Genomic DNA, 26,952 nt, shown 5'->3' on the forward strand with positions numbered 1-26,952 from the left:
CACCGTTGCGAATCCACTATCGCTGCGGGCATCCTGCCGCCTCCCTTCGTGAACGCCATCGTTGTGCGACACCCGACATCGCCGCCACGTTGCATGCGGCCTACAAAGTTCTCTGCCACCGTAGACGTCCCCGCCTGATAGCTTGCTGGTATTTTACCGTGCCGGAAGTATCGTCTGGCCCCAAAGACCACTGCACGGGTCCCCATTCCGGCCACCGGAGTAGATCAAGCCAAGCTCGCCACTATCGTGAGGTCCTTCACCAACTCCTTGCCGCCGCCGCGGTGGACGCCGCTACGGAACCGACACCGTCGACCCCGCCGGTCGCCTACCAGCCCCTCGCCGCCATTGCGGTGCCCGCCTCTACGGATCCGACACCTTCGGCCTCGCCGGCCGTCTGACAGCCCCTCGCCGCCGCCGCCGCAAAGCACGCCGTTACCAAACCACCACCTTGAACCTCGCTGATCGCCTGCTTGACGCAGCATTCGCTTTTCGTGCCTCGGAGTAAGTAATATAAGGTTTAAAACTAATCCCCATATTCTAGCTCGCTAAATAAATCCGAAGACCTCCCCACTACCTCCTCAACGACCCTGGGACTCGAGGACACAAAAGAGGCCTTTTGTGCACGCCTCGTTGGCTGCCGTTGGCTGGCCCAGCAGCCTGAGGTTTAGATCGATACCCCCTCTGGGTCTCGATACACACGTCCTCGAGGAGCGGTAACAATATCGAAGCAATATTTTCAAAATCGGTTTTCGTGCAAATGTAGAGCATGGATCAAGGTATCTTCTGATTTTTTTGGTGGTGGAAAAAGTTTTCTATTATTGCAGAAACCATTTTTTTGCGAAATTATATTCAAAAATGGTTTTTGCAAAAACGAAAAACATTTTCCACCACGAAAAAAAATCAGGAGATACCTTGATCCATACTCTACATGTGCACGAAAATCGATTTTGAAAATATTGCATCGATATTTTATAAAAAAAAAAATCGAAAACCAAAAAGTGAGGAAATGGATCCAGTTTCGCCTTAATCATGCGTAGAACGGCGGTATTAGAAGCACATAGTTTTACGCAAGGACTTCGTTTCTCAAATTGCAGTTGGCAGATCAATGGATTCAACTTAGTTCAACTTAGTTAAGGTGATTGAAAGGTGGTTGATATACTTCGGCGAACACCTGAAAGTTTCGAACGTCCGTACTGTAAACGACGGGAATAAGATATGGAAGATATGAATATGAATGGGCCCGTTATGTTGATCATCTGCCTGCAGTTGCTCGCGTTGTTCAGGATCTGGAGGATAGCTAGCTATAGGCGGAGTTGCATATCGCATACCCTTACCACTGGCTGGTGCACATCTGGTCTTTGGCTGGACGTGACACTGTAGGTAGTCCTCGCCACACGCGTACGAGTGCATGGCGCGGCGGTGGTGCTGTGCTGGTGCTTTCAAGTATCCCAGGGTTGCAGCGGCGGCGGCGGCGCATTGGATGGAGACTTGAAGAGCGAGGCAAACAAATTGCTTCAACCCCCAAAAAAGCAGCGCTGCGTACTCTCAAGTGTTCCGACGACCGACGTGCCTTGCGGTGGTGGTTGTATGCGCTGCTGGCGTCGTCATTTTTGGTGATTTTTACCTCCTCGAAACGGCGACGAATGGTATCGGATGACTGGTGGTCAGGGTTGTGAGGGAGAGAGAGACTTGCAATTTGTCTGAAGGATAGTAGTGAACGCCAGAAGTCGGTGAAGATCATGGCAATCGACGATGACGATGCTGCCGCTAGCCGGGCCGCAAAAGAACAACCGCGAGTGAGAGATCCATGGTCGTAATTGCTTCCTAGTTATTTTTCGGTAACTGCTATTGATGTTGCTGCACTTGATGGGAACTACAGGGGTTACTCAAAACAACTGGGACAGGTAAAATTTTCACTTTTCAAAAAATGTTCAACTCGCTGTAACTTTTCGAAAAGTGCATCAAATATTCTCAATTTTTTACTGTTAGTTCATCAACTAGTTGTGTATCAGTAGTCCAATTTTGGAGAAGATCGGACCATTGTCCACGGAGTTATAAAGATTCTAGAAAAAGGTAAAATTATCCGATAGCTAACTTTGAGCTGTTATATCTCCGGATTCAATGAACCGAATGCAATAAAATTTTGACCATTCATGACTTGTATAATGAGCTATGAAAAACCTTTGACTGAACTTTAAATTCTTAACACGGAAGAAAATTATAACGATTAGATTATTTTTCTGATAAAACACCAAATTATCCAAAACTTCAACATCGTTTCAAAATTCAAGATGCGAATTATAGTACAATTAATTTTCCTCTAAATGACTTATATATAAATGTGTTTTGAAGGAAAGTTACAACATAGCAGCTAATTAATTGAGAAAGTAATGGGATGCAAATTAGAAATTGATTAATTTTCTAAAAAATCGTGAAATGAATGAAATCGTTATAACTTTTTCTCGTGTTAAAAATTTAAAGTTAAGTTAAACGTTTTTAAGAGTTCATCATATAAGTCATGAATGGTCAAAATTTCATTGCAATCAGTTCATTGAATCCGGAGATATAAAAGCTCAAAGTTGACTATCGAATAATTATACCCTTTTCAAGAATATATATATCTTCGTGAAGAATAGCCCGATCTTTTCCAAATTTGAACCACTGATACACAACTAGTTGATGAACTTACAGTAAAAATTTGAGAATATTTGATGCCCTGTTCAAAAAGTTACAGCGAGTTGAACATTTTTTGAAAAGTGAAAATTTTACCTGTCCCAGTTATTTTGAGTATCCCCTGTATATGGTAGAATAATTCTTAGTACTTTTGGCACTTTCGCTTCCCACATTTGGATTATAAAGATTACGCCTATATAATTAGTGACTAATTGTATTCCAGAATTCTGCCAATTTAGTTGAACACTAACAATTTAGGGGGGGTGAAAATGGGATGATCGGTGTTATAAGATTCCAAACTCTATGACGACAGTAGAATCTACATATACACCTTCCCCTCAACCACCAAAACCGTACACTCATCAAACTTAGAAACCTCAAACAATTAATCCAAGGTGATCGCGTCGCGGGTCCCTTGGGCAATTCCATTTCACGCTTGTAACCCAGCTTCCATGCGTTGCGCCTGTATCGAATCCATCGTCCGACAACGTCAAATGTGCACACTCTCGCAACTAAGGCCCAAATCCTAAACCCAATCAAAACATACACATTTTAAGAGACCGCCTCATGCCACCATCGTCGTACCCTTGAATCTTGCCACCCCTAGAGGGGGCTTTACTGACGAAGACGATGATGCCTTGGCAGACCGACGACAGGATGGATGGGCCATCGTATAGGGGTTGACCGTGACGTTTGCCACCTTTCGAGCCCGAATCAAAAAGCTCTCCAAAGAAAACCTTCTCACTCGCAGCGGGTAGTTTCGCGTTTCGGTAATTGAATTCTCGATTTTCGACGGCGTTTTTTGCTGACTTGTTGGCCGTTTACAGGGCACCTCATCTGTCTTAACTGCGACTGTCTATCGTGTGGTGGATCTTTACGACTGACACTAAATGCGAAATGACGATCGCACTGAACTGCATGAGTTTTTTTGTTTTTAAGAATCAGCAGTGTGTTTTTGATTCTAAAAATAATTAACAATTTTTTTTTCAGATTAAATTCTTATTTTTTTCAATGTGTCTAAATGTGGAAAACACACAATAATTGTGTAAAACTCACACGAATATTGTATAATAAAGGAATATTTTTTAAATACGGAGCACCGATTTGAATGTTATGAGGAGTTCAGGGAGGTTTCAGGGGGTCTCAGGGACGTTTTTCGTGGTTCAGGGGGAGAGGGAACCTAGAGGTCACAGATGTATATCAGAGTGGGTTTAAGGAATCTTTTGGGCGCTGCAGGGATTCTAAAAGTCGTTTTAGGCGATGTCAGGGACGTTCCAGGGGTTCCAAGAGGGTACCTAGAGGTCTCAGAGGCCTTAGGTGAAAAATACTTGAAAAGCGACTATTTTTTTGAGAATGTTCCTACGTCATTCCGTTCAAAAGATATTGATGATTTTGTAGAAAAAACAGGCACTTTTCAAGTATTTTTCACTTGAGTTACAAAAATAACACCCCTCTAATTTTTTGATATGTTTTATAACAACATTTCTTCTTTTGAATGCGGGCAAAAGATATTTTTTATGTTTGCCCCAACCCGTCCTAACACCTTTTTAAAAAAACTATGTATTTTAAAGAAACATGCCTGTAACTTTTGAACCAAAAGAGATAACGACCATCTCAGCGCACGAAACGACGCGTCTTTGAATGCTCTACAAGTTTTTCTTGGGCGACTTTGATGAAAAATCGAAACTGAAAAAGTTAACGCCAGAAAACCGGTTTTTCTTGAACCACCCTAAGTTTATTCAGAAAAAATCCTCTAGATCGGTCAACTTTAAAGCTACATAAAAAGTGTCTTCAACAAACTTGCTCAAAATTGATAGATCTACAACTATCCCGAAGAATGTATATAGTTATTCTTGCAAATAAATAAGTTTGGTTCCCAATTTCTTTGAAAATATGGACCACCCTAATTTTCATGTGTATTGAAAAGAGGGCCTTTTTTTTGGGGAACAACTTAGTAGAAGACCATATTTGCCTTAAAACTCATTTGAAGGCGTTGAATGCATATATCTTTCCTCGTAAATCTGGTTCGTGGACCACTGTGCACTCACACTTCGTAAACAGCAATGAATAATAAGGGCATTTATACTCACTCCCAGTCAATTATTCAGTTGATTAATTGTGCAACTGTCATTGGTTCGGATCAATCACAGTGTAATGAAATCTGCCGCGCTGGCCACACGGAATGGTTTCGAATACCAGTCTAGTACGATGCAAAGGTCTTGAAGGTACAGGTAGCCGTAGATGAAATGTAAAAACATAAACAAAACTTTGAAAGGATAGTGTAGAACGTGTCGATCACCAAAAGTAATTTCTAAAATCAATAGTTATTCCCCGAATCAGCAAAAGTGGAGTAGAACCATAGTTCCGCTGTGTACGTAGCGTTTAAAGTAGACGTTAAACGGCGTACTAGGTAAATAGTGTGAAATAGGTGGTAGTTGGTGTACTGAAACGTTATTTTCACATAGGTTGTAAATTTCGGTGCTGATAAAGGGAATTTGCCCGTAAAGTAGTAGTTGGATTACCGGATTGTACTTTACTGTAAGTAAATCGACAATTATCATTACTAATTATTAAAAAAAATGTGAATTTGATTCAGGCTACTGTTGAGGCAAGTCGAGCAAGGCAGGTAACCAAAAATCTCGTTTCAAGAGGCACGGAGAGAAAAATTATCTTTGTAAGTATCAAAATTGAATGACTCGAACTATAACTAATTGAATTAAACTTGCAGTTTGAGCTGCTAAATTAGCTGCTACAAGACGGTAGTTCATTTTCGTCGAATCCGAACACACAGCAGCCATGTGAATGTCAATTTAAGCTAAGCTAAGCTAAGCTATTAGCTATAGCTAAGCAATTGCTACCTTCTTTTATAACATTATGAGATTTTTATGCATAAGGCCCAAATGTCTTGAAGCACAACGCAGCCGAAATACAGCATAAGAGTGGCTTCTCACTTTAAAACATTCTTTACAATCGGCTAAGTAGAAACCTGGTGAGTGAAGGAATTGGTGAATGAGCAAGAAGGTTAGTGAATGGGCAAGTGGGCTAGTGTGAGCTGCCCTAAGATTAAGTGAGTTAGTGAGTGAGTCAATTGCTGACTGAGAAAGTTATAGAGCTTAGGGCAGAGAGCTGTTCCAAGAATTTGAGTGTGTTAATAAGAGAATATGTGAATTAATGAGTAAGTGTGTATGAATTAATGAGTAAAAGAGTTAGTAAGTAGAGTGAGGCAGTGAGTTAGTAAGTTGGTGGTATAATGAGAACGTGAGATTTGTTGCGTGATTTGGTGACTTAGTGAGTGCAGTAACGAATTGATAAGTATGACTGAGTGAGCGAGTGAGCTAGTGAGTTAGTCATGGAGGTAGTGAATTAGTGAATTAGTGAATGAGTGAGCTTGTTAGTGAGATGTGTGAGTAAATGAGTGAATTAGTGACCAAGTGTGTAAGCAAATAAGTATGTTAATCATTGAGCCTGTTAGTGAGTATATAAGTGAGTTGGTGAGCCTATAAATAAGTAAATGAATGAGTTAGTGAGTAAGTGAGGGATATAGTGAGTTAGTGAGTAATGTAGGCAGTTGAAAAGTAAATGAATTAGTAAGCAACTGAGTGAGTCTATTTGTGAGTAAATGTGCGGATAAAAATGATTAAATTAGTGAGTGATGCAGGAAGTTGAAATATTGATAAGTGACTGAGTTGATAAGTGAGTGAGCAGATGAGCAAGTTAGTGAGTAGTGGCTGAGTGAGCCTGTTAGTGAATTAATGTGTGTGAGACACTTACTCGTCAGTCCATTCACTCACAAGCTCACTTTACAAAATTTATTAATTCATTCATCATGTCACATGGTCTCCAATTCTTGGTGTCTAACTTATTCATCAGCTTACTCACCTACTTACTAACACTCTCATTCAAAAACTCACTCGTCAACACCTACTCATCAACCTTTTCACACTTTTTTACACTCACTTTTCCTTGAACTCATGTACTCGCCAACTTTACCACTTACAACGTACATTTAACACATATCAATTCACTCGTCCATCAACTTACGCACTTACTCATCTTCCTACTCACTCACAAAATCATTTACCAGTGACTTGGTAACAGCCTTTAATTTACTCTCTCGATTGCTCACTCATCAAATCATTCACTTTCCATTACCTTCTCCATTTCTCAAATACGAATTTACTCTCATTAACCAATTCACTTACACATCAACTCATTCGCGCCCCCTTCACTTGCCAACTCACATATTTTTCAACTGACTAAATTTACAGACTCACAAACTCATCAACTCAATAACTCATCCCACTCATAGAGAAACTCATTCACCAAGTCACCAACTTGTTTAACTAGGTTTCTCACGAACTGGGTTAAATCAAATGGTCTCGGCGCTTGTTTTTCATTGTGCAACTTAAGGAAAAGTCGAATTTTGTATTACAATTTTTCGTGAACAAGTGAGAGAATGGAAAAGTAAGAATCAATTCACTCATTCAGCAAATCATGTCTTTTATATGCCGAAAACTAAGCAAGCAATTACAAAGCCACTCATTTACCGACTCACTAGCAATCACACAATAATGAAAAAATAAGAAAAAATTACGTACTCCCTAACTAACACTCTTACCAACATGCTCAAACTCTGAGATTTTCCCAATCCGATAACTTATATAAAGTGAAGTAAGTAACTAAAAATATTAATGCATCAATTTTGCGTATAAACTTTACAGTGGGCTATTATGCATAGAATTTCAGTTCAATTGTATGTATAAATAGAGCGCCTGATGCAAAAAAGTCAAGATCGCCATAAAGTAACATGGTACAACTATGTGTAGACTTTGAGATTTTTCGTTTTAAAGTAACTGGATTACAACACAATCTGATATATTTTCTTTTTTTCTAAGGGGGGCCTTAGAGAGTTCCCGGGGATCTCAGAGAGCTTTGAGAGTGAACTCAGGGGCGCTTCAAGTGGTCTCAAGGACGTTTTCAGGGGGCTCAGTGGCATTTCAGGGGGTCCCAGGGGGTTTTGAGAAGATACCTGAAGGTCTCTGGAGCGTTTCCGGCGGTCTTTAGAGTGTTGCAGGATTCCAAGAGCCTTTCAGCACAGAGAACAGACATCCAGGTTAGAACAAATTTCATTCGGAAAGTTGTGTAAGGATGTAAATTCTCAATTGAGTGGGGATACAAACCAATACACGTAGGAAACACTAGCGCCGCATCATATTGCCACAATTACTGGTGAATTGAAACATTTCAGGTGATGAATTACATCTGAAAGAGTAACTTGTCGATTCAAGCGCCACGGTGTTGCCGATAAAATATTTTTTGTACACAAAATTCAAATTCAACTTGGATGCTGGTTCTCTGTGCTTTCAGGAGGGTACCTGGAAGACTTATGAGTGTTCCAGGGTGTTTCAGTAGGTATAAGGAGGTCCTAGAGGGATATAGCGGGTCTCAAATGTATTTTAGGAGGTTTTGGGGGTGCTTGAGGGGGCCACAGGGGGATTAATAGAGTATTAGGGGTCTTAGGGACGTTTCAGGAAGCTTAGGAATGGTTTATAGGGTCCCATGGGGACTCAGGGCCGCTTCAAGAGATCTCATGGGCATCTCCGGGGGGTTACAGAGGGCCCCTGGGATGTTTCACGGGGTCTTAGAGTCATTGGGCAGAAGAGAAGTGGTAATCAGTAGGGGAGACTGGGGAGACTTGATCCCTTTTTCTTAATTTACCTGAAACTTTGAGAAAAAACACAAAACTAGATCCGATATCCGTACAAAATGGCAGGTAAACCTGTATTGCAAGTTAATACACAGCAGAAGGCCTTTAAATTATTGTAAAAGTTTTCAAAACTGTGTTTTTATGGAGGCATGTCTTATGATATATTTTTCAAAAAATGGGTGACACTTGATCCCCCTTTCAGCACATGGTTAATTTAAAGGGAAAATCATTCCAGAGTCTTCCTATTCATTTTCTTTTCGAGTTTTCTTGTATTTTCGATGAATATGGAGTGTTTGAAATTGTAAGATTTCCTTAAATTTTTAAGGATATGCCGTATTTTCAAAATGGGGAGACTTGATCCCCCTTTTTTGGTTTGTACTAAAGTTATAATTATCTAACACATTTTATCGTTTAATAGACTAGAATTCCAAGTAAATAGGGGTTTCCGAATAGAATTTTATTTTTCACATGTATAATGTGTGTGTAATCCTCGAGGGATCAAGTCTCCCCATGTCACTGGTGTGTATACTAAGCTGAATAATTTAAAATATGTTAACAACAGCCTTATTTGGATGAATAAGTTTAAAAGTATTATATTTAAACTATGTGCTGTGAAATTTTGACACGATTTGGTTTAATTTTCACAAAGTTATTGAGATTTTTCGGAATCGCCTAAAAGATTTCTGAAGGACTGAAAACAAACCATCAGCCGTTAAAAAATAATGCAATGTACAATCGAAATCACTTGTAGCCAAAACATAGTCGTTTGTCCAGGAGTAGTTTTGGAAAAATTATGCTAGAAGAAAAATGTTTTTGATTCCGAGCAAATATAGGGGGAACAAGTCTCCCCAGGGATCAAGTCTCCTCAGTCTCCCCTACTGCGCCGTAACAGCCATAGATGCATGAAACGTGTTCATCAGTGTCAGCATGGAGGCTATTGGTGCAGCATTGCACAGCATAAGGGTTCCCGACTATCTCGGTAAAATTTTGAAGAGATACTCCAAACTTAAGAAATAGACTAAGCTAAAATACACATAAATTAAAATTAACCCTCCTAAAATGTTAAGCTAGGCGCACCACGATGGCGTAGACCACGTTCAGCGAGCCTGTCTGGGTCATATTGACCCCAACATTCTACTAGGGTTAAAAAATGAAGAGCAACTTCTAGAACCGAGTCTTTGTCTGTGAGACAATTCAAGGTCTGAGATTGGTTAGAGTCGCGACGGGCGTACCACAGGGCTCCATACTTGGCCTAACAATGTGGAACATTATGTACGAAGGAGTGCTAAGACACGAACTACCTGGCGGAGTCAAGATCGTCTGTTTCGCGGATGACGTCGTCCTTACGATAACCGGCGAGACCCTGGAAGAAGTAGAAATGTTGATGGCGGAGACAATCGATGCTTTTGAGATCAGTCAAGTTATAATTAGTGCATCACAAGACGAAGGTAGTGATGGTAAGCAACTGTAATAGTTCAGCAGTTCAAAATCAGTGCTGGGGCACATAGTTCCAACGAACGTTCCCAAAAACACCTGGGTGTGGTGGTTGATGATCGGTTGAATTTTAACAGCCATGGTCATTGCGGTATGCAGAATTATGCCGAACATATGAGGTACAAGAAGTAGCAAGAGACGTCTCCTGGTGGTTTAATCATCCATGATATTTGGGCCTGAGCTGCAGCATTGAAGCTGAAGCGGAATAGAATTAGGCTAGCAAGCAAGCAAGGACCAATACAAACGAACCAAAGAAGAAGTGTGTTCTCATAGGATCGAAACATGCCGAGGAAATCGTGCGCGAAAGCAGCAGCACTCGTATAACTAGAAGTATTTCTTCTAAATCAAAATCGAAAAAGTGATTATGTAATATTTATTATGTACAAAACTGGACTCCCAAGCAACACACATGTTATATAAGAGTTTTGACAGCGCAAGTTTTGGTTGTATAGATGTTAATTTTACGTAATTCTAACACTGTGTTGGAATAACGTAAAATAAACTTTTATACAACCTAAACTAGCGCTGTCGTAGCTAATATATAACATGTATGTTGCTTGGGCTATTTGTATCTTAATAACCGGAGATGAACCAGCCCTGGGCTGAAAATCTCCTTAATAAAGAGAGAGAGAGAGAAAAAAAAGTTATGGCTTATGGAGATACGTGTGGCCACAGAGAACAGATATCCAAGCTAGTACAAATTTCATTCAGAATTTTGTGTAAGGATTTGAATTCTTACTCGGTTAAGGATGCAAACCAATACACCATGGTAACACGAGCGCCGCTAAACACCATATTGCCACAGTTAGTGGTGATTTGAAACATTTCATGTGGTGAATTACATTAATATGAGAAACTAACCGATTGCAGTGCCACACTATTGCCACTTGTGTTGCCGATGAAATATTCCTTACCTAAAATTCGGATTTGACTTGGATGTCTGTTCTCTGTGGTGTGGTCAGCGCATACAGGATGATATCATTGGAGGCAGTTTGTAATCTAGCCGGGATGATCGCTGTATGCATCATCCTGACTGAGGATGTGGAATGCTGTTAGAGAAGGGGGATTGCATACGCAAGGAGGACGGCCAGAGTGAAATCGACAACGGCAAAAATTGAAGAGGTAGAGTCCCGCGGGTGTACCTGGAGGTCTCAGGGGAGTTCCATGGTATTTTAGTGAGTACCTGGAGGTCCCAGAGAATTCGAGGGGGCCCCAGGATCGTTTTAGGGGGCCTTAGAGGTGTTTCAGGGTATTCCAGGGGTTTAAGTGGCGGTTCTAGGGGTCTCAGGGGCGTTTTAGGGATTCTTAGGTAGCTTCAGTGGGGTACCTGAATGTCTCAGGTGTATTACAGGGGATACCAGGAGATCCCAGAGGATTTCAGAGGGTATCAGTGGGTCTTAGGGTGATTTCAATTGGGTCTCTTGGGTGCTTCAGGAGGTCTCAGTAGTGTTTCAGGGGTTCCTAGGGGGTTTCAAGGTGTAACCTGTAGATCTCAGGAAGTCTCAGAGGGTACCTGGAGAGAGTCTCAGGTGATTTCAGGCGGTATAACTGGGTTTCAGTGGGTTCCAGGGGTCTCTGGGCCACTTCATACTATTGAAACGCTCCTGAAATCTCCGTTATCTCTGGACGCCCTTAACCCTTCAGCCCGCGCGCCGTTGTAAAAAGTACAACACTACCGTCGTGCGGGGCTTCTTTTTACACTTTTACATGGTTTTTCAACTTTATGACATTATAACTCCCAGAGTAGTGAATGGATTTCTACAATTTTTACACATAATAATCGTAAGTATGTATGTATGTAGGATGTGTGCAAAATTTGAACTAAATCCATCAATAGACAAAAAAGTTGTTCATACACCAATCGGGCACATCTCATATAGAACCGGATGGGGGCTACTTTGGACATTTTTATCTATAGCAAAATTGCATTTCAAATTCCAGGTTTATTAAAAAAAACTTTTTTGTACCAATACTGTAGTATACTATATCAGACATGATTTCAATAAATTTCTGCGTTTGAAGATGATTCTGTGCTACCTTTGGTATTATGAGCAGCGTGATATTGCTATATAAATAGCCTGAAAAAAAGGGACCATCAATCCTTTATTTGGGTGAAATAATCATTTATAATGTATAACGATACAAATATTCGATTGTATATGCTACGTTGATATATTTTGAATAAATTGATCAACCCTTTGAAATTTATGAACTGTAGAAACAATGCTTACAGACCAAATGTTCTGATACGTTATGTATATTTTATTGATTTATTCGATGTTTTTTCGCGTCCTGACAAGCAATAAACGGTCTGTTTGAAAAATAATTTCAACCAAATGGAGGGAAAACTATTGCTTCATAATAGTCCCAAAGACATCAAACAGATTTGAACCATATTTCGAATTCAAAAAATCCATATTTAAAAGTGTCCAAAGTAGCCCCGCATTTCAAAAGTAGCCCCGCACGACGGTACCAAAAAACCTCGCTCGTCGGAACAGCGCGAGCCCGGTGAAGTTTCACCTGCTTGATGGCACGCGTCCTGAAAGGTTAAACTTCTGAAACTCCTTTGGAAAAAAAAAACCTGGAAACCCTTTAGAATGCCCCTGAACTTCCTTGAAACACCCCTTGAACATCCATAATCCCATTAAAACGCCCATGTAAGTGCCGTAATCCATTTGGAATGCCTCTGACATCCCTTGCAGTACCGTTAAAAATTTCCTGAATCCCCTTTGAAACGCTTCTCAAAACCCCTTAAGGACAAACGTCTTGAAATCCCGCTTCAACATTGCATCGAAACTTCAGACGCACAAATCTCAAGAAGCAAGCTTCAAACAACAATGTATTTCATGATTCTGTTCTTGCTCACTTGTAATTAACTTAAAATAAAAGGTTCAGGTGCACTGGTTTTGTTTACGAAGAGATTTGTGCCCCCGAAATCGTGAGTAGGTGCCAAAGTCGGACATTGTGGCGGCCTTTTTGGGATTCTAACAAGTCTGTCCTTAAGGCGCTTCTAAAACGCAACGAAAGCGTAAACCGCTGGCGCTGTGTAAATATCCCGACCACCGAGGTATTCTTTGATTATTTCAATCGCAATTCTATGAAACACTTAAATACGCAAAAACATCATATCTTACGCAGCGGTTTACGCTGGTAAGTGAATCCCCCTATTAATTCGTTCTTTATTTGTTATTATCATCTATCCGGGATTATAACCGTGACTTGAAATGCTTCATCACGCAATGGCCATAGGACTGACGTTGACAGCAGAACTCTTCAATCATAATAATGAAGCATCATTAGAAAGAACCTAAAACCACAATGGGGTTGAACCCCAAAGTCAACAAGCACCAAAATGTATGCCCCGTAAGTATATCTACTACGACGGTGATGACGATGATCTCTGAGACTGCGCCTGCGGGACGAGAAGCACCCTAAAAGCGTTCTTCATAAGTACAGTGGGTAACAACTTACTAAGATGGATGCCATAGCGACATACGACGACGGCGGCGGCGGCCGGCGACCAGCTAAAAGCACCGAAAATCTTTTCAATGTCAAATCGACAAAAAATCGCACATTGCCAACATTTTTATTGGAGGCAACAACGCGCGCGTATAAGGAAGGGTAGAACGTGCGCCGCGAGGCGAAATGTCGTTTTTTCTATTCGGTTGCCGCTCTGCTGTTACTTGAACGCGCGCACTTATAGTAAGTCGTATAGTCATCGACGACGTATAGTTGATGGTTTATGAGCGAACGCTGATGACTATCCAAAGCCAAAAAAGTGCGGCTCAAGAGTTGATGGGAGGTTATGTGGTGGTGGTGGGACAAGAGGAGACCTACTAAACCGCGTCGTCGTCGTCGCTGGCTGGTTGGTAAACGGATTATGGTTTAAGGCTCATAGCTGGTAGCATTGAAGGTTAACCTTCCGAATTTCTCGCATAAGCGACGTGTAGCCAGTCAGCAGCAAGCAGCAGCAGGCAGTCAGTGGAACAATTTGTTGCAGCAATTCGTCGAGGAAGCTGGATTTCGTGAAGCGGACGAGTGGGTACCAAATCTGAATGTCAAGCTGGGCCAAGATCAAGCGTGTCTCTTTGTTCTTGAAGCTGGGGATTGTGTCTTAATGCCAAGTAATAAGGAGATTAATGCCTGGGATAAATGCATTAGCTATAGGCTATGCAGTGAATCAAATTTCTATTGCCGTACAATTTACAAGGACAAATGCAATTGACAACAAGGATGCTTGTTGTTAGTATCGTCAAACTCTTGGAGAATTCAGTATGTTGATTAAATCTCTAGAGTTTATTCAGGTTTCGGATAGTTAACTTCACTTAGAGCAGTTTAAAAGTACACACTGAATTATTAATACCGAACTCGGTTTGACTTTTTTAACGATATTTGCGACCCTCTCTTTGTTAAACTAACTTTTCGTTTGAAGTAAGTTATTAAAGACTACCTTTATTCCTTGCTAGCTACAAAATAACTGTACTCCAGTGTCGTACCTACCTTGACACCTTACCTTGACACTTTGTTTGCTACAAAGTAACTTTACTCTAGCGCCGAGCGTATAGAAGAGCACCATCTTCGTCGGCCTTGAGCGATGTTCTTCCAGTTTCCCCGAAAGTATAGGGATCGGATTTTTCGATCGTTTAGTATGAGTAGGTGGTACTAGTGTTCTCACACCGTATAGATAAGAGTTAGAATATGTCGTCCTTGGTGATAATTGTAGGTTAAACACTAATCTACAAGTTTACCGAACATCTTATTTCTATATAAAGCTTCTGAACTTAGTTATAGGCAGGGTCAAACGATTGCCAGATGATCGAGAACATCGCAGATATTCTTCAACCGCGTGCAGCCAGCGCGTTCGCGACCGTCCACGAAGTCGCCGACCACTACCTGGTTTCCTTCATTTCATTTATTTAGTTCAACATCTAATTCATAATAGCACTGAATCAATAATTTGCCGCCATACTCGATTTGTAGCTGCAGCTCTCCAACGTCGGTCACGCCCAACGCTCGCCAGATCACGCTCCACCTGATACGCCCATCATGCTCTCTGCACTCCACGCCATCTTGCACCAACCGGATGGTTATCAAACACCAAACTTGCAAGGTTGTTGTCCAGCATTCTCGCAACATGCCCTGCCCACCGTATCCGTCCAGCTTTTGCCACTTTCAAGATGTTGGGTTCACCGTAGAGTGCAGCGAGCTCGTGGTTCATCCTTCTCCGCCACACACCGTTCTCCTGCACGCCGCCGAAGATCGTCCTTAGCACGCGTCGCTCGAAAACTCCGAGTGCTTGCAGGTCCTCCTCGAGCATCGTCCATGTCTCGTGTCCGTAGAGAACCACCGGTCTTATTAGCGTCTTGTACATGGTACATTTGGTGCGGGGGTGAATCTTTTTTGACCACAGTTTCTTCTGGAGCCCGTAGTAGGCATGACTTCCACTGATGATGCACCTTCGTATTTCACGGCTAACGTTATTGTCAGCCGTTAGCAAGGAATCGAGGTAGTCGAATTCTTCTACCACCTCGAAAATATCCCAGTCTATCGTAACATTGCTGCCAAGGATTGTCCTGTCTCGCTCAGCCCCACCTACCAGCATGTACTTTGTCTTAGCCGCATTCACCACCAGTCCGACCTTTGCTGCTTCACGTTTAAGGCGTGCCACCATTCCAAATGTTCTAGCAATAATATCCATGTTATCCGCAAAACAGACAAATTTGCCGGATTTCGTGGAGATCGTACCCCGGCTGTTGAGCCCGGCTCGTCGCATAACACCTTCCAGAGCGATGTTGAATAGTAGGCAGGAAAGTCCATCACCTTGTCGTAGTTCCCGTCGAGATTCGAATTAACTGGATAGTTTACCCGAAATCCTTACGCAGTTCTGCACACCGTCCATCGTTGCTTTAATCAGTCTAGTCAGCTTCCCAGGAAAGCCGTTTTCATCCATGATTCTCCATAGCTCTGTGCGGACGATACTGTCGTATGCCGCCTTGAAGTCGATGAACAGATGATGCGTTGGGACCTGGTATTCACGGCATTTCTAGAGGATTTGCCGTACGGTAAAGATCTGGTCCGTTGTCGACCGGCCGTCGATGAAACCGGCTTGGTAACTTCCCACGAACTCATTTACTTTAGGTGAAAGACGACGGAAGATGATCTGGGATAGCACTTTGTAGGCGGCATTCAAAATGGTGATCGCTCGAAAGTTCTCACACATTAACTTGTTGCCTTTCTTGTGGATGGGACAGATTATCCCTTCCTTCCACTCCTCCGGTAGCTGTTCGGTTTCCCAGATCTTGACTACTAAGTGGTGCAGACAGGTGGCCAACTTATCCGGGCCCATCTTGATGAGTTCTGCTGCGATACCGTCCTTACCAGCCGCTTTGTTGTTTTTGAGCTGGTGGATAGCATCCTTAACTTCCCTCAGCGTGGGAGTTGTTTCGTTCCCGTCCTCTGCTGCACCAACATAGTCATTTCCTCCGCTGCCTTGGTTCTCCGTGCCTACATTTTCTTCGCCGTTCAGGTGCTCGTCGAAGTGCTGCTTCCCCCTTTAGATCACCTCACGTTTGTCCGTCAGGAGGTTCCCGTCCTTATCCCTGCAGATTTCGGCTTGCGGCACGTAGGCTTTGCGGGATGCGTTGAGCTTCTGGTATAACTTACGTGTTTCTTGTGAACGGCACAGCAGTTCCATTTCCTCGCACTCCGCTTCTTCCAGACGGCACTTTTTCTTCCGGAAGAGACAGGTCTGCTGCTTCCGCTTCTGTGTCTGTATCGCTCCACATGCTGTCGAGTTCCATGCTGCAGCATTACCGCCCGCGCTGCATCCTTCTCCTCCAGAACCGCTGTGCACTCCTCGTCGAACCAATCGTTTCGTTGACTCCGTTCTACGTACCCGATAGTGCTCTCGGCTGCGTTGTTGATGGCTGCTTTGACTGTACTCCAGCAGTCCTCTAGAGGGGCCACATCGAGCACACCCTCGTCCGGCAACGCTGCGCCGAGATTCTGCGCATGCGGTGGTGACATCCGGCGCCACGTTAGGTCCTGACGTCGATAATGTCGGAGAAGTGCCGTCCATCAATCAGAACGTGGTCGATTTTCGATTGCGATTGTTGTGGTGATCTCCAGGTGTAACGATACGGGAGGCTGTGCTGGAAGAAGGTGCTACGAATGGCCATGTTCTTGGAGGCGGTGAAATCGATGAGGCGTAGGCCATTTTCGTTCGTCAGCTGGTGGGCGCTGTACTTTCCAATCGTCGGTCTGAATTCCTCCTCCTGGCCTATCTGAGCGTTTAGATCCCCTGTGATGATCTTGACGTCGTGGATTGGCAGCGGTCGTACTCACGTTCGAGCTGCGCGTAAAATGCGTCTTTGTCATCATCAGTGCTTCTGGAGTGAGGGCTGTGCACGTTTATTATGCTGATGTTGAAGAATCGGCCCTTGATCCTCAACCAGCACATTCTTTCGGCCACCAACCGATCACGCGCCTCTGCATGTCGCCCATCACTATAAAAGCTGTTCCCAGCTCAGGTGTGTTGCCGCCAGGGGGATGACGAAGGGCCCGAATCGTCTACCCAGCATTCAATTCAACATGGCGTCCAATGTTTTTGTTTTGATTGCTTAATTCATGGAAAACATGCGCTGGAAACATCGACACTGCTTCGCTGCTACATATAATATCGTGCAAAGTGATAAGGAAAGAGAAACAATCATCAAAAACAACGATTTCGTTCGAAATGTGTAATTTACGAAATAAGCATTAACAACACACAAGCCACACACCCGAAAATCAGGAACAAGTTAGGGTAAGCCGACCAGAAAGTGGGTACCAAAACGCGCCGTACCAAAAACGATGTTGGGTGAAGCGGCGATGTACCGAGTTTGACAGCTGTGTCACCCCACTGGTTGCCGCAACTCTGGTAGATGGTATGATTACCTCTACACGTTCGCACCATAGATCCTTTCCAACACACCTCCTGCAGCGCTACGATTCCGAACCCGCGGTCCTTCAGTGTGTTGGCGAGTATGCGGGTGCTCCCGATGAAGTTGAGAGATCTGCAGTTCCACGTACCGAGCTTCTAATCGCAAGACCCCTTTTCGTCGCTGTGGTACATAGTCGCATTTGGTATTGGTTCGCATTCTTCTCTTGTTGATTTTACGGTGCTAGTATTTTTTACGGCTGGCTCGCAGGGCCTGACACCAACCCACTAACCCAGGGAGCTGAACTTACCTCCCCGGAAGCTAAGGGTTCTGCATTGGCATTTCCTCCAACTACAGTGCTAAATAGCCAGGCTCAAGCGCCAGTCTTCGCCGGGGGTGGTGTTTTTGATGGGCGCCCAGGAGATAATATTTTACCTGAGCTTCCACCCCACGATATACACATGCAAAATGATTATTGACAGAGGAAGCTCTCAGTTAATAACAGTGTAAGGGCTCATAGAACACTAAACTGAAAAGCAGGCTCTGTCTCAGTGGAGACGTTACATCAAAAAGAAGAAGAAGAAGATCTAATATTTGTCTAATCTGTATTTAATCCACACAACTCAAATCAGAACACGATTAAGCAATTAATCCCACCGTCTGAAGGCACTAAATCTTTCACCATCTTTTCAAAAAGAAAACATTGTCTTTATAATCTCCCACAATATTTCAGTCGAACCTTTTCCATTTTGGCATCCTTTCCTCTTTAAAATCGCGGAAACATGAAGATAAAAAACCCTCGATTCAATCTTCACTCACACTTTTTCTTTATATCTCAACATCAGCCAGCCACTCGTCTCGTCAGTCAACGATGACGCGATTGATCGCCATCCGTCGCCTATCCCGAATGCTTTTTTGTGATACTTTTTCCACTTGCACTTCCCCCAGTCTGTCTACCCACAGTGTGCCGGTTCATCCCGTTCTTACGGACAGGTCCATCATCATCATACTGCACCCAGCCAGCCGCAACTAGCAGCAGAACAGACCGACAGACAGACAGACAAGCCAGTGCCAAAACTGCACAGACATGCACTTTGATTTGATTTTGATTTATTTCGAGCCGTTTGTTAGCTATGGACAAGTTTTTTTTGGCTGCAGTCGGCAACCGATCTTCTCTCCTTTTTACTGGGAATCTTTTCTCCTCCGCAGTTTTGAATTTTGACGAACCACTCGTCGTCGTTGTCGTTATCCATTCGACTGCGGCTAGGGTACCGTGAACAGGAGTGAACCAGTTCCATAGGTTTGGTGAACGGTCAAATGTTATACATATAATAGATACGATTAATTGGTTTTAATTGTAATTGTTGTGATATCATTAAAAAAAATCATAAGAAAAAAACATCTGAAAATGAAATGTAAATGGAGCCAATATGCAGAAATCTCCGGAAACTTTTGATTCGCTCAGTTCTAAATTGACTTCGTATTTTTTATTTCGTAGATTTGGGGTTGATCACTCTAGTATGTATTTAATGTCCTTTTGTGCTGAAATTCTCTTACAAGATAAATTCTGAGTCACTGAACTCGAATTTGTTGTCCATGTAATTTTGGGGTTGTGCGATAAATAATATTCACTAAACGCCTCAATGTTTTGTTTTAGAGCGATTAAAACCTTTTCAGAGGCGTTTCAAGCGGTTTGTGGGGCGTTCCAGAGGCATTTAGGGAGCTCCAGGGCAGTACCTGAGACTGTCAAACCTAATCAAACCCCTTGGGACCCTATGTGACGCCTGTGCGTGCTCCTGGAGTACTCTTAAAACCTCATCAGACCCTCTTAACCCATCTTGTGCACTACCTCAGCGAGCTGTTTCCATCGTACCTTCCCATAAGTAAGGCCCTGAGGCCCTCTGGTACTCCCTTGGAACTTCCTGAGTTTTTCTAAAGTGCTTCTATATCCCCCTCCCTAGGGATGTAGTATCGGTATTACCGGTACCGAAAATACCGGTATTACCGACCATTTTTTGGTACCGAAGTACCGGTACTGACTGAGCTTTGGTACCGGTACTTTCGGTACCGTGAAATCTCTCTCGAAGTGCTGAAATCCGGTCATCCGGTATAGCCAATATGCGATGAAAATAAACGAAAACATTTGAATCGCAGTACTTTGACAAACAAATATTTAATATATGCAATAGTTTTATGAACGTTGAATTCTAGAAATGAATTAACTATAGCTTAGATTAAAACTTGTTAGATTTGGGGTTCTTGTTATTTTTTTAAGTTTTTAGAATCCGTTGATAGCATCATCAAGGCAAAACCAGTTAAATCTTCCCCTGTCTTTATCTTGCATCTATCTATCTTATTTTGGTACATGTAAGGTTGTTTCTGTTTCATTTTAGACCGACCAAGATACTGCTTTGAAACAGTTTGAAACTGCGCAGAAGCTAGAGAATAGCTCCAAAAACAGTTTCATACAACTCATTTCTTTCTATCATTTTTGTTTAACAATATTTTTTGATTATTTTCTGGTAAACTTATATGACATCCCTGAAAACCAGAATTAACAAATACCTAGTAAATTGTAGATTTCTTGTGCAAAACAGTTTATTTTTCATTTTTATGAAAAAAATCCCAGTACCGGTATTTTACCGGTACTACCGGTACTGTAAGCTCCAGTACCGAAATACCGGTACTCACCAAAAGTGGTCGGTACTGCGACCCCTACCCCTCCCCCTGGAGCTCCCCTGAAACCACCTGAGACTCTCTGATACACTTCTGAGACCTCCTAATACCCCCTGAAACACCTCTGACACCTCCTGGGACACGCTGAAGACACGCATCTGAGACCTCCTGGTGCCCCCTAAAACCCCTTGAATGGCCCATCAGACCCCTTGAGGTGCTCCAGAGACCTGCTGATACTACCTGAATCCCCCTGAAACGCCTTTCTGACCCTCTGAGGTATGCTAGAGCCCCCCTGGTACCAATGGAGAGAACCTTAAACGTCTTTGCTGCACCCGGAAATGCCCCTGACACCTCTGTAATGCCCTTGAGCCCCTCAGAGACCTCCTTAACCTTTCAAAACGCGCGCCATCAAACAGCTGAAAGTGCACCGCCCTCGCGCTGTGTACAACGGTTTGGTAGTGTTGTACTTTTTCAAACGGTGTGCGTCCTGAAGGGTTAAACGCTCCATCGAGCTCATGAAGCACCCCTGAGTATCATGTTTCAGGGATATGCCCCTGAGACTTCCAAGTACACCCCTGAGACCCCCTGGAACTTTTCTGAGTGCACCTGAAATTCTCTGATCCCTAAAGCGCCCCAGAGACCCTGTGGAACCTCCTGAAATCTTTTGCGGCTCTCTGCGACCTCCTGAAACGCTCTTGAGTCCACCTGGTATTCCCTGAAACACTCTGAAACTCCCTTGACACCCTCTGAGGCACCTCAGAGACTCTTTGGATATCCCGAAGACTCCCTGAACGACCCAGATAATCCCTGATGCACCCTTCAACGCTCCTGAGACCTAGTACCGCCCTGAAACCCCCTGAAATCACCTAAAACGCCTGTGAGACTTCTGAAAAGCCCCTACATTTTTCGGGGGCACCTGAAAATAAGAATAATTAGTTCATGAAAGTTCATGTGCGTAAAATAATTATCAGTCCCAGATTATTTAGATAACCCCGAAATGTAACGACACTGTGGTGGTGAACGATGAAGAGATAAATTCCCCTAGGATAGAATATCAAATTTGTGAGTTGTTTAACCCTTATGTGGCCGACAGGGTACCCGGGTACCCACCGTCCATTTAAAAAGCACGATGTAGAAAAAAATCAAAAAGTTTATCGGACACATAACGGTTAATGAATTTATTAACAGAAAACTAAAATTATGAGAAACAAATATCTTCAGTTTGAAGCGCTTATCTAGTGTTTCACTAGAATACCCTGCAACCCTCTGTGACCGCCTTAGACATCCTTGAAACACCCTGAGTCCTCTTGAAGCCCCCTGATTTGAGACCCCCTTAAATATGCTTAAGACCTCCTGAGACATTCCTGAAATTATTTGAAATGCCCCTGAGGCTCCCAAAATTCCCCCAAGACTCCTTGAAGCGCCCCGGAGACTCCCTGAAGTCCTCATGAAGCCACTTGAAATGCCCCTGAAACCCCTTGGACCTGAGATCCCCTAATACACCCTGAGATTCCCTGGAACACCCGTGATACCCCCAAGAACGCTCCTGAGATACCATGCAACCCCTCTGAAACCCTCTGGAACCCTCTGAAACACACCTGCGGCGCTCTAGAACTCCCCTGAGACCGCCTGAGATCCATTGCAGTGCCCTCGCGACCTCCTGAAGTAGCACTGGAAGCTCTGAAACGCCCCAGAGACTCCCTGGGATTCCCTGAAATCCTCTAACACTCCCTAAAACCCTCTGAGAATCCCTTAAACACCACGGAGCTCACACGATACCCGCCTGAAATCCGCTGAGACCCCAAAATTGCCCTTGAGAACTCTGAAACGCATCTGAGACTCCCTGGAGCGCCCCAGAGACCGCCTGAAGCTCTCCTGAGATTCCTTGGAACCCCCCGAGGCTCACTGTAGCACCACTGAGACCCATGAAACTTCCTGAGACCCACTGAAACTCTCTCCTGGTACTTCCTGAAAGCACCTGGGACTCCCTTGAAACGGCCTCCAATATCTCCTGGTACACCCTGAAACGCATTTTAACCAATCCTCCGAGTGTCGTTTCTGTCAAACGGAAAACGAAACTGCAAAGCACAAGGCCGAGCATTTACTTTGCAACTGCGGAGTGCTGTCCCATCACAGATTGGCGATATTTGGTAAAGGGTTTCTAGAGCCCTTAGAAATTTGGAGAAGTAATCCCAACAGGGTAATAAACTTTATAAAACGAGTTGTGCCTAGTTGGGATCAGGTGTTACATCAACCATTGTCCATCACAGCTCAATAGTGACAGGATATTTGCAGGATATTTGAATAGCACCAAATTAAATATGGGTCATACCACAATATTCCTAAATAACGGTCGCAGTGGTTAAAAGGCTCTACAGATGCGAAAAAAAGAAACGCATTTGCAATGCTCCTGAGATCCCCTGATACGCCTTTGAGACCCTTTGAGGCACCCTAAACACGCTATGGAACTCCAGAGACTTCCTGAAACCTTCAGTTACCTACCTGAAACACCTATGAGACTTCTTGGTACACCCTCAGTCATCCTGGAACACCCCTAAGACCTCCAGGTACCTCCCTAAAATGAAGGGCAAACCCCCAGTAATGTTCCTGAGTCTCCCTGACATGATCACAAGATATGAGAGTCCTTGAAGTGCCCAGAGACTCCCTTAAGCCCCTCCCTGAGGCCTCTTGAAACCCCTGGGACCCAATGAATCACCTCTGAGACCCATTAAAACACCCTGGGGTCCCCTGAAACGTTGCTGAGACATCCTGAAACACCTATGAAACCTCTGGGACCCGCTGAAACGCCCCTGAAACCCCCTGGACTGCTTCTAACACCCTCTGAAGCGCACCTGAGGCCCACTGGAATTCTCCTAGAGCCGCCTGAGATCCTTTTAAGTATCCCACCTGAGGCCTCCTGGAGCCCTCAGAAACTCCCCGATACACTCCCGAAATCCCTTGATACGCCCCTGAGACCACCAAAAATTCCCCTGAGAACTCTATAACGTCTCTGAGACTCAATGGAATGCTCCTGAGACCCTCTAAAGTGCCCTGGAAACCCCATAAAGTTTGACTGAGTCCTCCCTCAACGTCTCTTGGACTCTCTGGTACGCCCAGCGATATTTAGAGCCCCTGGTACCCCCCGAGCCTCACTGAAGCGCCAACACTTCTGAGACCCGCTGAAAAGCTATTGAGATCTCTAGAAACCTCTCTGAACACTTCTGGAATTCCCTAAAATCAAGTGTACAGTTAGCTTGAAGTTAAAATACACGTTAATAAAATGAAAAATAAAAATTAAAACCCCATAAAATGCCCTTGAGACCCTCTGCAGCGTCCAGAGACTCACCCGAAACACCCTGCGTACTGAAGCCCCCTGATGTAAGACCACCTGGCATGCAGTGAGGTTTCAGAGAGGTTTAAAGGGATTTTAGAGGTGTTTTAGGAGGCTTAGGATCTCACAGGTTTTTAAGGCTTCACGAGGCTTCACAGTATCTCAAGTGAATTTCGCGGACATTTCAGAGTTGATGCATGAGCCTTCGGGTATGAGCATCCCCCTATCCATCCATGGTTTTGAGGGATTTCAGAGGAATTCCTTGAATCTCCACAGGCTCTCAAATAAGATTCAAGGGTTTTCAAAAGCTTTCATAATAGTTTCAAGATGTTTCAAGGTGTTTTCGTGTGTTTCAAAGAATTTCTGGAGAGATCTAGATGGAGGTAAGAGTAGTTTCTCTCACTGTTTTTTTTAAATCTCGTTAACCAACCTTATCGGTAATCTGAAGTATTCCAACTGCTCTGAACACAATCAAATTCTGTTCAGAATGTTACTTTTGTGGTAGTGCGTACAGTAGGTAACAGAAGTTAGTAATCAGAGGTTGTTTTTCCATACAAAATGCTCAAGTTTGAAGCCTTGTGTCTCAGCTTCCAATAATCCGATTTTGCCAAAATTTTGAACAAGATCTACAGATATTGTGAATTTCAAATTTCTAGAATCGCAGTGCTTTCTAACTTGCATCCAAAAAGTTTCAGAGGGTTGTTCAAAGACAAAAGTATGTAACTGAAAGGCTTTTCAATGTAATTCGAAAGATTGTGGTTGGTTCACTTGTTTGACATCCGAACTTCCAGGGATAACTCACCCCCATTCAACGGTACCAGAATAAAAGAAATCGCTTCATTCCTTTTCGGTGATCCCTCGGTTCAACTCTCTATGCACACCATTCAGGAGCAAAAAAAAACGACAAACGAACGTTTTTACGAGAATGTTGATGAATTGAGTTTCGATCTGGGTAGGTAGGTAGTATAGGTTGATACCGGTTCGGCACGGCTGACAAGCAATTCGGCGGATCGCATCTTGTGTGCTGTGCTGACTGACTGCTGCTGGTGGTGCAATGAAAGAGAATTTAGGAGTTCAGCGAAGCTTAGCGCACGGATCGGCTGGCTTGCAACGCGTGAAGGTGAAACCCCATGGTCCTGCGCTGGCTGGTTGGCGAGGTGAGATGACGAGGGGAGAAGTCAAGTGTTGAGTGGCCTTGAAATTTGACGGTGCACTTTTTTTTCTTTGGTGGGCTGTGAGATGGATGCTGGATTTGAATGTTAGGACTTGTTTGGTTAAATGATCTTCGGTTGCAGTTGAGTATGTTCTAAGTGATTATCAATCAGCTTTTGGACAGAAAATATCTCGGTATTCGATGTGTAAGGCATTGGAAATTCAAAATGATTACGCAAACAGCATGAAACAGAATGATATGCGGAAGTTCTAAGAATAAATAGATGAGATTGGCCATGTTTGCTTGATTGACGGTCCAAATTGCGATGAACCCTATCGCTTGTTTTCTAAGCGTTTTAAGGTTATGGTGAATCAGCTTTAAGTTTAAATTCACGAATATCTAAATGTAAGCAATTTTTATTGTTATGTGTTCTTTCATAATCTTAATATGACAGTTTTTTCATATTTATTTTGGAAAGTTGTCTATTGGAATCAGTTGGAAAGTGTGAGCTGAAAGTTTTGGTACTAAAGGTAATATCAAAATGTCTCAAAGCAAGAGCATTAGATACTTTTTCTTCTCCCAAATAACATACATTGGTAGTCTATATCAAGCCATAATATTTGTGTTTGTTAATTTTCAATTCTTCCACAGTAAAGAATAACTAGGTACCTAATCTGTTTAAGTTCTTTAGGCTTGTCCTCTTTGAACAGCACTAATCATGCAATTTATCATCATTGAGATTAAATAAAAAATACCCATACATATTTGACAACATTTCCCTTTGACCTCCCAGCTATGGGTATTCGACGATAATCTGTAAACAATAAATGCCAAACTCCATGCACACAGCAGTAAGAAGAAAAAAGTCCTTCTTTCCAGACCCGCAACGGATTTGACTAATGAGTGGCAATTAATCAGCAAACCGGAGAATCGTCACCTTAAGCCACACAAAGTGAGGGGTTCTTAGTTCTGGCAAAGGTAGGTTATTCATCAAATGGTTGTCCGTCATCATCTTCATCGTCGTCCCTAATCATCATCTTCTCAACTTGCTGTTCCTTGAAGTTTAGATTGTGACTGATGGGCGAAAGAAATATTTGGAAAGGTTTGTGGCCATCAATCAGTCAGGAGCCTACCTGTTGGCCTTCACCTGAATAAGGTGGCTGCATTGTGCACTACAACGAACTGGTGCGCAAAGTGTATACGAGGGGCTAGTTGCGTCTTTGCTCTAAATTGAATTTAGAATGCATATCTGGGTCCAACATTCCTGCAAAACTAAAGAAGCTTGTTTCGATATAGGTAGTTGCAAACAAGTCTCAAACCACACACTTCGAAAGAATTGCGAAATTTCTTTGAGAGACAATCTCGAAATAATTCTGGAGGGTGTCCAATAATCAATTACAGCACCGTCACGACGCTGACGTAGCAGACGGCCGCCATCGTCTCACCGCGACGAGGACACATTGTGCGAAACAATTTTATGAATGAAATGGACACACCGGTCGACAGGCGACGATTTGACGACGGTGCCAACTTAAAAATAGTGCGCTCAGCTATCGAAAGTAGGACGTGAGCGCCGGTTTTATGAATGAAAATTCTTCCCAATGAATGGATTGGAAAAATTGGATCGATTTTAAAACGCTATTTGAGTTATGATCTGTGCGTGCCAAAATTGTAATGGGAAAGTGTCTAATACAGGGTGCGGCAGGAAAAAAATGCGAAAAGTTCAAGGCACTATTACACGCTAAATATGGGATATATATGACTATTTTTTCATGACAGTGTTTCAGTCAATGTCCATATTCTAGCACTGAAAAATAAAAATAAACATAGTTGATGTTTAACATGTGATAATGTAGGCTTAATAAGCGGATATCAATAAACTGCGCGCCCAATGGTCATTAAACAAAATGACTATAACAGTAACAAAATTAGCTCAAATTCGATGAACAACCAGACCACACTGATCCAGAGCCATGTAGTTTCACATACCAGATGAAAT

Source organism: Aedes albopictus, chromosome 3 (genome assembly GCF_035046485.1).
Source record: "Aedes albopictus strain Foshan chromosome 3, AalbF5, whole genome shotgun sequence".
Lineage (NCBI taxonomy): Eukaryota > Metazoa > Arthropoda > Insecta > Diptera > Culicidae > Aedes > Aedes albopictus.